Raw genomic sequence first — 12,003 nt, forward strand, 5'->3', positions numbered from 1 at the left:
CTGGGGCCCGTGTCTGGATCCGGGCCACTTACCCTGGGCAGCCTCTTCTCTGCATCCCTTCCACCTTCCAGGGTGAAGGCAAAGGGCGCGCTAGGGGACTTTCCTGGCCGTCCAGTGGTTAAGACTCCACGCTTCCACTGCAGGGGGCATGGGTTCCATCCCTAGTCGGGGAACTAAGATCCCGCATGCTGCGCGGCACAGCCAAAAAATTTAAAAAAAAAAAAAAAAAAAGCGTACGGCAGGGCCCCAAGGGCCAGGCGAGCGGGCGGCACCCCCTTCCCGGCTTCCCTGGGCTGGCGCGGGCTCTGCCATGCCCACACACGGTGTGCAGCTAAACCCTGAGTGTCCACGCGCCGGCCCCCTCTCCAGCTTCCTCTCCCTTCCAGGTAAGGTCACCAGGTGCATAGACTGTCTTACCAGTGCATCTGCTGAGGGTCCTCCTCCAGCCCCTCTGCACCCGGGCCTGCCCAGGGCTTTGCCCTGTATCTGTGCACATGAGTCTCTCTCCAAACTCATCTACACTGATGCCAAAACCAAGTCAACTGAAAACCCACCTTGCATCTTTCCCGTATCCTCCCGGCCAACTCTCTCCTTGAAACACCTCCAACCGCCTGCCACGCCGGGTCACAGACGGGCTAGGGCAGTCCTCACTCCATCCCTCACCCCATGCTGGCCAGCACCAGAACCTGCTGTCCTGGGAAGGTATGCTGCCCCTCTCCCCCAGTACCACTCCACCTGGGTGGAGAGCCGTGGCTTCCCCAGGGACCCACCCACAGGATGTGCACCTGTGCCCCGGATTCTCGGGAGGCTGGAGAAGAAAACACACCAACTGCCTCCACTTCTGCACTCGGCTGTTCTCGCAAATCATCACTGGGCAGCTACCGGAGGCCCTCGGACGAGAATTCTGAACTGGAGGGAACAGGGGGACAGTGGAAGAACCTTCTGGAAGCGCAGGCTGGCTGCTCCTCCCTGCTGAAGGTCTGGCTAGGTGGGGGGAGAAGGTCCCTTGGGGGCTGTGCTTGGTGTGAGGCCACCTGCAGTGCTCCGCCAGACCAGCTCGGGGGTAAACTGGAGGTGGCCACTGGTGGCAGCAACCCCCCAGCTGCGGGGAGACATCCAGAAATTGATCCAACCTACTGAAAACAAAGCCCTCTCTGTGTGCATGTCGGCCGTGGGGCTACGGACCCGTTTATTTCCCCTGGGAGGACAGAAACCACTTCTGGCCACATCAGGTGGAGAGCGCCCACCTGGAGCCCCACCTGATGGTGATCGTGCACAAACCTGCCGGCCCGGGACACACCTGGGCGCTGCTGCCCCCCCGCCCAGCTGAACGCGGTGGGAACCGTGCGATGGTGCCGCCTTAGAAACCAGGAGGGCCACTAAAGGAGGGAGTCAGTCGCCAAGGTCTGTGCCAGAGCGCTTAAGCACCTTATGCTAATCTGCTCCAGGAAAAACACCGAGATCCAGAATAAGACACTCCCGTTGAGAAGGACGACCTATTTATTGCAGTTTTTAAAAGTCACACTTCTGGTCTTGAATTACGCCGCTATCCCCGAGGCCCTCCCGAGCTCAGTCTCCCGGTCACCTCCTCTTTGGCCAGGCCCACGGTCATGCCCTGTGGCCTGTGAACTCCGACTCAGAGCCGGGATGCCTCGGACCTTTCTTGATTTCCCTTTTCCTGCTTCACACCTAGCTTACAGCTCCCCTCGCCCAGGCGCCTGCCTCGGAATTCCTTTCCGGAAGCACAGGAATTCCACCAGTTACATTTAGCCATTTCAGCTGCGCTTCCTGGCGAATGACCTTCACCTGTCAGTTATTTGTTTAATCTCCCGACATAAGCTGTAAAGCTCCCCAGGACACGAATCCTTGTTGAATTCTCTGAACCAACCACGAGCCCACAGACATTCTCCAACAGTGAACGTGAAGTGAACAATCTGGGGGGGGAAATGCTGCAACATCTCATTCAATTTTGGTAAGACGACCTTCATTTTAACAGCCCACTGCCACCCTCTAACTCCCTGGCCAATACATTGGTCCGTACTTTGTCAAATGTGTTCACTTTGCCGTCTTTCTCCACAACTAATTCCTTTTAACAAAAGCCTTTAACCTCAGAGGTCAGTGGCCTGCAAATCGTAACACTGGTCATGTAATCAAGAAGTCATCCATAAGGACTTCCCTGGTGGCGCAGTGGTTAAGAATCCACCTACCAAGGCAGGGGACACGGGTTCGAGCCCTGGTCCAGGAAGATCCCACACGCCACGGACCAACTAAGTGCGTGCGCCACAACTACTGAGCCCGCGTACCACAAATACTGAAGCCCACGCGCCAAGAGCCCGTGCTCCGTGCCACGAGAAGCCACCACAATGAGAAGCCCGCGTACTTCAACGAAGAGCAGACCCCGCTCGCCGCAACTAGAGAATGCCCACACGCAGCAACGAAGACCCACTGCAGCCAACAGTAAATAAATAAATAAATAGATTAATTTTTAAAAAGTCATCCATAAGACATCCTGTTTCCCTCAAGGGCATCTGGCCTCCTTCAGAGCCGTCCTCCTCCATCGCCCCCCCCCCCAGGTTCCTCAACAGGCAGCAGGAAAGGAGGTGAAAGGTCACCCAATGGAAAGTACAGGGCCAGACTTCAAAACAGGCCTGGGGAAAATTGAGGTGTGAAAATCACCTCTATGATGTAAAACAAACAATAAAAACTGGCCATGTGACAGCAGGTTTCCAAGAAAACAGCCTTTACAGCATATAATAATATAATATATAATAAATTATGTGTTGTCAGAAACCTTTCAAAACAGTCATGAAATTAACAGATAAGGAGAGAAGTAGGTAGTAGGTAGATAGATAGGTAAGGCATACAGATTAATTTTTGTGCTTTTAACAATGAAGATACAAAATATTCTTTCTACCAAAGTCTTTGGCATGTGCCAGCCAATGCGATCCGTATTTTACCTGCATTACCCCGTTTAATTCTGACGGGAACTCCAGGAATTGGTTACTGCTATTCCCACCTACAAATGAGAAGACGGAGGCTTGGATGTCAAGAAACTTGCCCAAGGTCACAGCTAGCGAACAGCAGAGCGAGGACTCAGACCCAGGTCCAGCTCCAAAACTCACGTTCTTACCTACCAAGTTAGGGGGTAAGTACTCCACACAAAGTTCTCCTTAAGATTCCTGACGTTACAACACAGATATAAAATTAGGTCACTCTGTCGTAACCAAAATGATGTGACTGCAACCAGCAGTAAAACTGCAGGAACTACAAATACAGCGGGTGCCAACTCTAAAATTCTTCCCATGTTCCAGTATTTCCAGTATTCCCACTAGAACTGCACAGTTCACAGGCCCACAGGAGCGGACCCTGCCTTCTATTAAAATCCACCTCATCTAGAGGCAAACAGCTGAGCTGGAAATCCTCTGAGAAAAGGTCACCCACAGGAAGCGACAGCTTAGCGCAGCACGAGTGCCGGGCAGGGTCTCCAGGAGCACAGCCTGTATCCCTCATCAGAGTGAGGCTGGATGACACTTGCGCTGCCACCCCTGGAAAACCTCCAGTGAGAAGCCAGGGCAGGCAAAGAATCTGCAGCACCGTCTTTAGCGGGGGGCAGAGCAATTATCTTACCATCTACCACATATTCTTCTATGATCCGGTGACCAACGCCTGGGAGGGTTCAGCTAACAAAGCTGATTCTGCCCTCCAGGACTGGCTCCAACTTGGGGAGACCATGTTCCTGCCATACCTGACAACCAAGGTGGTACCCAGGTTTACCTCAGCACTGCCACCTGAAGCACATCAAGGAAAGTACCAGGAAGGTTCTGGAAAGGCTTCACCAGCCCAGGGGTTCATGTGTCTTCTCAGGTTCCTTTTTGCTCTTTAGTATTTAGTATTCCTGCCATTTTGCTGTTAATGAGGGTGAGAGGTTAGATGCAGGCAAAAATTAGCAGTGACGGGAAGAAAAAATAAAAGGGCTCCTCTCCACTAGAGTGTGGGCACCCCACCTCTCTGCACACCACGGGCCAGTCCTTATTTCCTTGGAGACATGATCCTCTGTAATTGTGCTCTTGTGTTTGTTCAGCAAGTGTATACACAAACAAATACAAATTATTATTTCCCTAATCTGAGGGAGGCATCTTAGAAGCAAGAACATGAGACTCAGAACTCACTTTAAATTTGGGGGAGGGCTTCGTGCACAGGCAAGGCGCAGGAACTTTCGTTTATGAATGGCTACATCTTGAATTGATGACAGAGCACTGAATAGCCGCATTAATTAAACGGGCCACACGGTTCATTTCTCGCAGTGAAGTATATCATAATAAACCGTTCACATTTACAGGGTAAAGATGCTGAGTCAAGGCAGGTTAGAGGGGAAACCTGAATCATTATCCCTTTTTCTATGGCTCTCGAAAAACAACAGCTTCTGCCTACCAAGGTACTGTAAAAATAAAGCAAACTCAAATGTAACACTCATACGGTGCCGTATCAACAAGTAACGGTTAATCAGTTAAATACAAAGAAATGTGATTTCACCAAGAAAAAGAACTGGGGAAAGGTCATCGAGGGTCACATTTTTAGAAAGAAAATACAGAATGTCTTGGGGACTTCCCTGGTGGTCCAGTGGTTAAGACTCCGCGCTTTCACTGCAGGGGGCGCGGGTTCAATCCGTGATTGGGAACTAAGATCCCGCATGCTGTGCTGAGCGGCCCAAAAAAAAGAAAGAAAATACAGAATGTCTTGGCAGGCGTAACCTGCCAATACAATTGTCTAACCCAATTACCTGCACTACCTCTTCAGGTGTTTTTCTCTGTACGTCCATCCAGAAGGACCCCCTCCAGCCTGGCCAACATCAGGACGATGGCCTGAGCGAGAACGGCTGGGAGAGGCATGCGTCCACCCAAGAGAAGTCCCCGAACCTCTCCTCTCCACCAGGGTGTGGTTCCCTCAAACGTCCCTAAAACTTTGCAGGGGGTGCCCTGTATTTCCCACGCACGTGCTTCTCCTTTGCACCCAGAAGTACAGTTGAACTGGTGAAACCACACGTTACAATCTGGGGGCTGCAGAAGGCAGCCGTATCCATAAAACCCGACTGCGGGGCTTCCCTGGTGGCACAGTGGTTAAGAATCCGCCTGCCAACGCAGGGGACACGGGTTCAAGCCCTGGTCCGGGAAGATTCCCACATGCTGCGGAGCAATTAAGCCCGCGAGCCACAACTACTGAGCCTGCGTGCCACAACTACTGAGCCTGCGTGCCACAACTACTGAGCCTGCGTGCCACAACTACTGAGCATGCGTGCCACAACTACTGAGGCTGCACGCCTAGAGCCCGTACTCCGCAACAAGAGAAGCCACCGCAATGAGAAGCCCGCGCACAGCAACAAAGAGTAGCCCCCCCCCCCTCACTACAACTAGAGAAAAGCCCGCGTGCAGCCATGAAGACCCTGCGGCCATGGTATTGTTTGCTGGAAGCTGTATTCATTTCACACCCTCAAAGCTACTCTCACACCTGGCCTCTTTTGGATCCTCAGAAAACCCCTGTGAGACAGGATGACAGCTGTCAGAGGCACCGCCTTAGAGATGAGGAAGTGGAAACCCAGAAACACACACAGCTGATTCAATGTCACATCCAGTGGGCCCTGGGCTGGGGGAGGTGCCAACACCCAGGCCCTCTGCCTGCACCGTGGTCTGGGAAGCAGCCTGTCAGCAGGAGGGGGCATACGTTTTGGAGAACACAGATCCGGGTTCAAATTCCAGGTCTGCCACTTAGACGTCTGTGTGTGTGGGGGGGCCGGCTAGAGCACATGTCATCGCCATTCGTAAGATCTGTTTCCTGTCAAATAAAGTATGCACGCTACCCATAACTCACATTAGGTCTCCAATGCAGGAACATACTCTGTACCTTCCCAACTGCAGCCACAGGCCAGCAGCAGTCCTCCAAGAATGTGGATTTCCATCCTTCCTCTTCCCACTGCGTTTGATACCCCAGCCCAACGTCTTTGACATTTAACTTTCAGCAGCATTACTGTACTTCACTCTGCGCAACAGTGCCTGCTTGCAAAAGGAGAAAGAAACCAAAACTCCGTGCATTAAATCTTTTTAAGGGCACGGAGAGGCCGACACTTGGGAAAATCAGTGATACATGTATAATCTTATAAATGAAGTATTATTTCATAAAAAGCAACGTCCGAGTTACAGCATATGATGGCTTCTTAAAGGAAAGGTTATTCTGTGTTAGCTTTTTTTTTTTACATCTTCATTGGAATATAATTGCTTTACAATGTTCTTACTTTCTGCTGTATAACAAAGTGAATCAACTATATGTATACACATATCCCCATATCCCCTTCCTCTTGCATCTCCCTCCCACCTTCCCTAGCCCACCCCTTCTAGGTGGTCACAAAGCACCTAGCTGAGCTGATCTCTCCCCGTGCGATGCAGCCGCTTCCCACTAGCTATCTATTTTACATTTGGTAGTGTATATAGGTCCATGCCACTCTCTCACTTCATTCCAGCTTACCCTCCCACCCCCGTGTCCTCAAGTCCATTCTCTACATCTGCGTCTTTATCCCTGCCTGCCCCTAGGTTCATCAGAACCATTTTTTTTTTTTAGATTCCACATATATGTGTTGGCATTCAGTACTTGTTTTTCTCTTTGACTTCACTCTATGACAGACTCTAGCTTTTAATACAAACTTGTCAGGGAACTAGATCCCGCATGCCGCAACTAAGACCCAGCACAGCCAAATAAATAAGTAAATATTAAAAAAAAAAAAAGAGCCATTTAGGAAGCAGAATCTAGGATGACCCTCAGATTCCTGGGATGGGTGAGTGAACCACCACATGGAGTGTATGAACGATTCCTTTCCTTTTTACGTAGAGAACTCGGTGTCCAACAATTAGCCGATAAGCCTTCGTAAGCTGAGCGTAGCTACCCTATTTTCCAACCCTCCATAGTGGCCACTACCCTACTGTACGCCTGAAGAGGCACACCGCACTCGGCAGCACAATTGCTTTCAATTATTAACTTCCCTAAACATTCCTGGACATAAAAACAGCTCACATGCAAAAAAACTAAAGGACATCCCACTGAACTGAGGCTCTCAGTCACCTAATATTTGCTTGGCGTAAAAGGTAAAGTTCACAAAACGCAGCAGAATATCAGAAATCAACAAGCAGAAAATATTCCTTGTGTTAAGTAACAGACATTTTTAAGAGCTTCCTTTAGATTATCCATATTTTTACCATGTCGTTAGGATGAACTGTTGAAGGCTGGTAGTATTATTCATATATTGCCTATTTTATGCAACATCTTTCAAAATATAATTATATAGATCATAAATATAATTGTGTACAAATATAATGCAAAGGAAACCCCCTCAAAAAGGCTATTTTACTTACATATCCATGAAAGTTTGGCCTCTGCTTCCCTAATTCTTCCCAATTCTGTATTTTATAAAGCATTGCTTTGTTTCTTTGGCAGTAGGATTTGATGTTGATGAAGCTGTGAGATGTCTGTAACATTTTTTTTTAATGCCCTGTACAGCCTAGACTATTTCTACAGTTGTCAAGGAAACTTAATAGTGGTAGCTTCCGCGGAGGGGTACCGGGTGAGGAGGCCAGCTTTGTGCTGAATTCCCACCTGCACCCCCTTCATTTTGCACCGTGTGCCTGCAGTACTTATTTTTAAAACAGAAAAGTCCTCGCCGGAAAAGCTCGAGAGGGGCTCAAGCCATTCGAAGAAAGTAGAGGTCTCGTTAAAGTAAGAGGGAGAGTCTCCGAAACACATTTGAAACACACCAGCTTGAACAATTTTATTCTTAAAAGCAGCAATTTTTCCGGAATTCAAAGTGCAGGCGCCCACCGGTAACTGAACTGTCAGGTCTGCCAATAATAACCATGCAGAGTGACTAAACATTTTTTCCAACAAAGGAAAAAATGCATTGGATCAAAGTGCAGAGCCAGCCCCGGGCCGGAGCGGGTAAGCGTTTCCGCCTCCCACCTTCCCACCGCCTTTAGACTCCAGGCTGCAACTTTAATTGCTCGCTTGGAACGCGTCCTCACAGGCACTGCCAGCAGCTGCGGTCGGCGCGGCCCGCCCCTCCCCCCCCGGGCGTCACGTGACGGCTGAGAAAAGTAGGGGAAAGGTTACCGCGAGCCCCGCCCCCGGCCTGGCGCGCCCCGGGCGTTCAGATCCTGTTCCACCGGGCCGGCTCAGAGCCACGTTCCGGAGCGAGCTGGCGCGCGTCGGCGGCGCTGCCACTCCGGCAACAGCGGGCGAAATGCAGCGCCTCTGGGTGGGAAGGCCGAGCCCTGCATGGTCAAGTTTGGGGACAGTTAAGAGCTTGGTGTGCCCGAAGGCAACCCACACCAGAAACGCTGCCCCGCGCCCCGCGAGCCCAGAGCGCCTCCGGAAGGGGCTCACCGCGCAGCCCAAGGAACAATTAACTGTGCTTCCATGAATGGGCACGCGGGGCCAGGGTTGCGTAAGCCCGGGCCCTCGCCCCAGGACTCCCCGGAGACCCAGGCTTGACCGCTCGGTGACCACGGGGGCTGGATCTGGGGCCAAGGCCGGGCGGCAGCGACGCCAGCTTTCTTCCTTTCACCTCTGGGTTAGGCCGCTTGTTTTCAGTACAAACTCGAAAGGTTATTTCGGCCTGTGCATGACGCCAATTTCTGCCACTCTTGATACAAAGTATGTGCACTCCTTAAGATGGCTCTGTTTCTGATTCCAGCAGCTGTTCAGATGGAGTTCAATGTGCAAGATCAGGTCTAGCCACACATCTTTGGAAGGAAACCGTTCATTTACATACGAAAAGCAGCCCCCGGGCACGCAGGGGCAGAACCACCCCAAACTCCAACGAGAATTTTGCACTCAGCTCCTATCACTTACCACTAAACACTCCCTCGCCTCAACGATAAGCATTATCATCAGCATTAATGCTCTCGTTTTACACTCACTAAGAGTCACCTTAAATAATTTGGAAAGGGGGGGTGATTGCTTGCTGGCATAAAAAAAAATAATTAAAAGACCAGTGTGTTCGGCCATTTTTTTATTCATTTGGTTTGTGGTTTAGAAGGAAATAAGCATGCTTGAATATCTGGAATGACCAGAAACCGGAAGCCTGTGTGAGAAAATGGTGTAACAAAATACACTTTTCAAAAGGTTAAACTGATTTTATTTGGTGACTTACAAAGTTAGCAGTTTCCTACTAAAATCTGCCCTTCAATATTTTAATATCACATGGAGCACAGAGGAAACCGAAAGCAGCTCCGAGTTGGGAATATTAAGTTCTGTATTCAACCTGATTTCTCGAGATTTTTAACTCTTGGAGTTAAAAAAGTAAGATCATCTTTGTTCCGTTCGGCTTTAACGCGAGTCAACCACCGATTTACACTATAAAGACACTGATCCACAGCCTTTCCAAAACGAAAGGAACTGTCTGCTTGCCCAGGGAGTTGGGGTTAGGGACTGCCGGAATAGGGGCCCCGGAGCCCGGGCTGCTCTGCCGCCCTGACCGTGCCGTCCGGGCTCGCAGGCCAAGTTCGCCCAGGCCTGGTCACGTGAAGCGCCCACACCCTCCCACCCCCTGCAAGGCAAGCTCCCCGGCCCGGCGCGACCTTGGGCAGGCTCTCCTCGCCCACCTGCCCTAGACCGCGCGCCGCATGGGGGGATGCAGGATGCTCGCAAGAGGGGACCCAGGCCTGGCGCCTCCATTCGCATCCACCTAGGGCGCTTGGACACCGCCTGGAGTCCCAGCGCCAAGGGCGTGTCCCCACGGCGGCGCTGCGGGGGCGGGAGCCTGGAGGGGGTCGGGAGCCTGGAGGGGGTCTGCGGCGCCCTGCTGAGTCCCTAGCGTCCCTCTGGCTCCCGCTTGGGCCGGCCCGCGACCCCGGGCCGGCCCCCCAGACCCAATCCACTCTCGGAGGGGGAGGGGATGGGGCGAGATAAAGGAAGGATCCGCGGCGCCCTGCCATATCCCGAGGGCTCAGCATCCATCCCGCCGTCGCGTCCTTTCCACCGCCCTACCGCGGATCCCCAGACCCAATCCACTTCGGCGAGGGGAGTGGGATGCTGGCGAAAGGGAACCGGCAGTCCTGGGGTCCCCTGGCCGGGGGCATCCTGCCAAGTCCGGAGAGTCAAGCGTCCCTCCAGCTCCCATACAGTACCTGCTCGCAAGGCCGACCGATCCTCGGGCAGACCCCGAGACCCAATCAACCCACTCCTGGGAAGTGACGGTGAGATGGGAAGGGAAAGATAGCCGGTGGCCCTACTGGCCCCAGCCCGGAGGCGTCCTGCTAAGTCCGAAGGGTTGAGCATCCCTCCCGCAGCCACACCGGACCTGCCCGCATGCGGACCGACACTGACGCGGACGCCCTAGACCCAATCCACTGCGGGGTATGGGGAGTCCCGCCCCGCTCCGGTTTCGAGCTCTCTAAGAACCGCTGTCCCTCGGCCCCCCGCCCCCCTCCTCGGCCCGGGCCCTTGCAGTCCCCGTCCGCCCCTGGCCCTGGGCCCCGCCGCAGCCAGCCCCCGGCTCCCGCCAGCACCCCCCCCCCCGCGGCCTTACCCGGCCTTACCGAGTCGGTGGACAGAGACGCGGCGACAGCCACAGCAGCAGCGGCGGCTGAGTGAGCGAGGCAGCGAGCGAGCGCCGGGCGGGAGGACAGCGGGCGAGGTTGAAGGCACCCGACGCCGCCCGCGGCCGATTGGCTGAGGCGCGAGGGGCTGTGCGGCGACTCCCGGCGCTCGGCGGGCCAAGGGCGGAACCTGGACGAACGGGGCGGGGCATCAGCAGGGGCGGGGCGCCCTGAGGAGCGGGTCGGGCGAGGAAACTGAGGCTCGCAGGGGTGCAGGCCACCTCCGCCTCTGCCAGCTTGATGCCTAGGACGAGATTTCTCGCCCTGCGAGCCTCAGTTTCCTCATCTGAAAAATGGGCCAACTCAGTAGGGCCATGCCCGTACAAGCGCTTAGCACAGTGACTATCAAGCTCGCCCTTTATAGGCATTGCCCCGTATAATTCTCACGGCACCCCTATAAATAGCTGAGCCTAGCCCGGGTCAGAGAAGGGATCACTGAACTGCCCACAATCACACTAAGAAGGTGGATTCGACATTGGGCCCGGGTCTGATTTCAGAGCCCACACTCCACATTGGACCTTATCCCAGGGGTGACAGCTGATAGGATCTTGAGGCAGCGTGGCTCGCGACACCGACACGGTGATGCCTATTCCAGTGACCTTTCTGAGCCCCCTCTTCATATAACTGGGATAAAAATTGCTCCCTCGCTGGGCTTTGGTAAGATTTACTAAACTATTCAGGTAAGATTTAGTAAACTATTCAGTAGCTGCCACCTGCAGCTACTTCGCGGGGTGGAGGTCCGCGCTTCCCGCGGCGTGAGCAGCCCCTTCCCTATCTCTGCCGAAAATGCTTCCCAGGCCCCAGGGGGTGGTCCCGCATACAGCACGTGCTCCATAAAATAACCAGTTCTATGAACAAAGACCGGGCTTTCCTAAAAGTCAGCCGCTCCTCCGGGCGGCGAAAACTCCCTGCTGGCCTCTGTCTTTCCAGATGGGTTTCAAAGAGAAAATGAAAGTCCTGTCTAGTTCCGCACCCCCCTCCGCCCCCAGTGCACTGCTGGCGCACACTCTCCAGCCTGTTTTGAATGAAGTCATAGGATGAGTGCAGTTTGTAACACTCCTTTGATTTCACTTGGCTTATGTCGTGGACGGGATCCCCTGTCGAGGCACAGAGATGACCGAGGCTTTCACGGTATGTAACGCGCCCCGTGGACACTTAGGCCCCTGTGCACCGCAGCAGGCACAAATGAAGCTGTGTGGGCCGTCAATATGCATCTTTGAGCGCCTGCATCTCTCGGTAGATCGCTATAAGTGAAGCAGCCAGGTCAAGGGGCACGTGAGACACCTTGGTGACATTTTGGTGCTACTTGCCGAGCTGCCCTCTGGAAAAGCGTCCACCACCCCCCACCCCTGCCTCCCCGGTTGTG

General features: G+C 53.2%; 1 protein-coding gene across 1 annotated transcript in view; it reads right to left on the bottom strand.

Moving 5' to 3' along the window:
- Positions 1 to 10,710, bottom strand: part of CPT1A (carnitine palmitoyltransferase 1A) — a 63,720-nt gene extending 53,010 nt beyond the window's left edge. The window contains exon 1 of the mRNA XM_082845394.1: positions 10,578 to 10,710. The gene's annotated coding sequence lies outside the window, so the exon portion shown is untranslated. The remainder of the gene's footprint in view (positions 1 to 10,577) is intronic.
- Between the last annotated feature and the right edge of the window lie 1,293 nt (positions 10,711 to 12,003).

Source organism: Leucopleurus acutus (genome assembly GCF_964270905.1).
Source record: "Leucopleurus acutus genome assembly, chromosome: 8".
In the NCBI taxonomy this organism is placed as follows: Eukaryota; Metazoa; Chordata; class Mammalia; order Artiodactyla; family Delphinidae; genus Leucopleurus; species Leucopleurus acutus.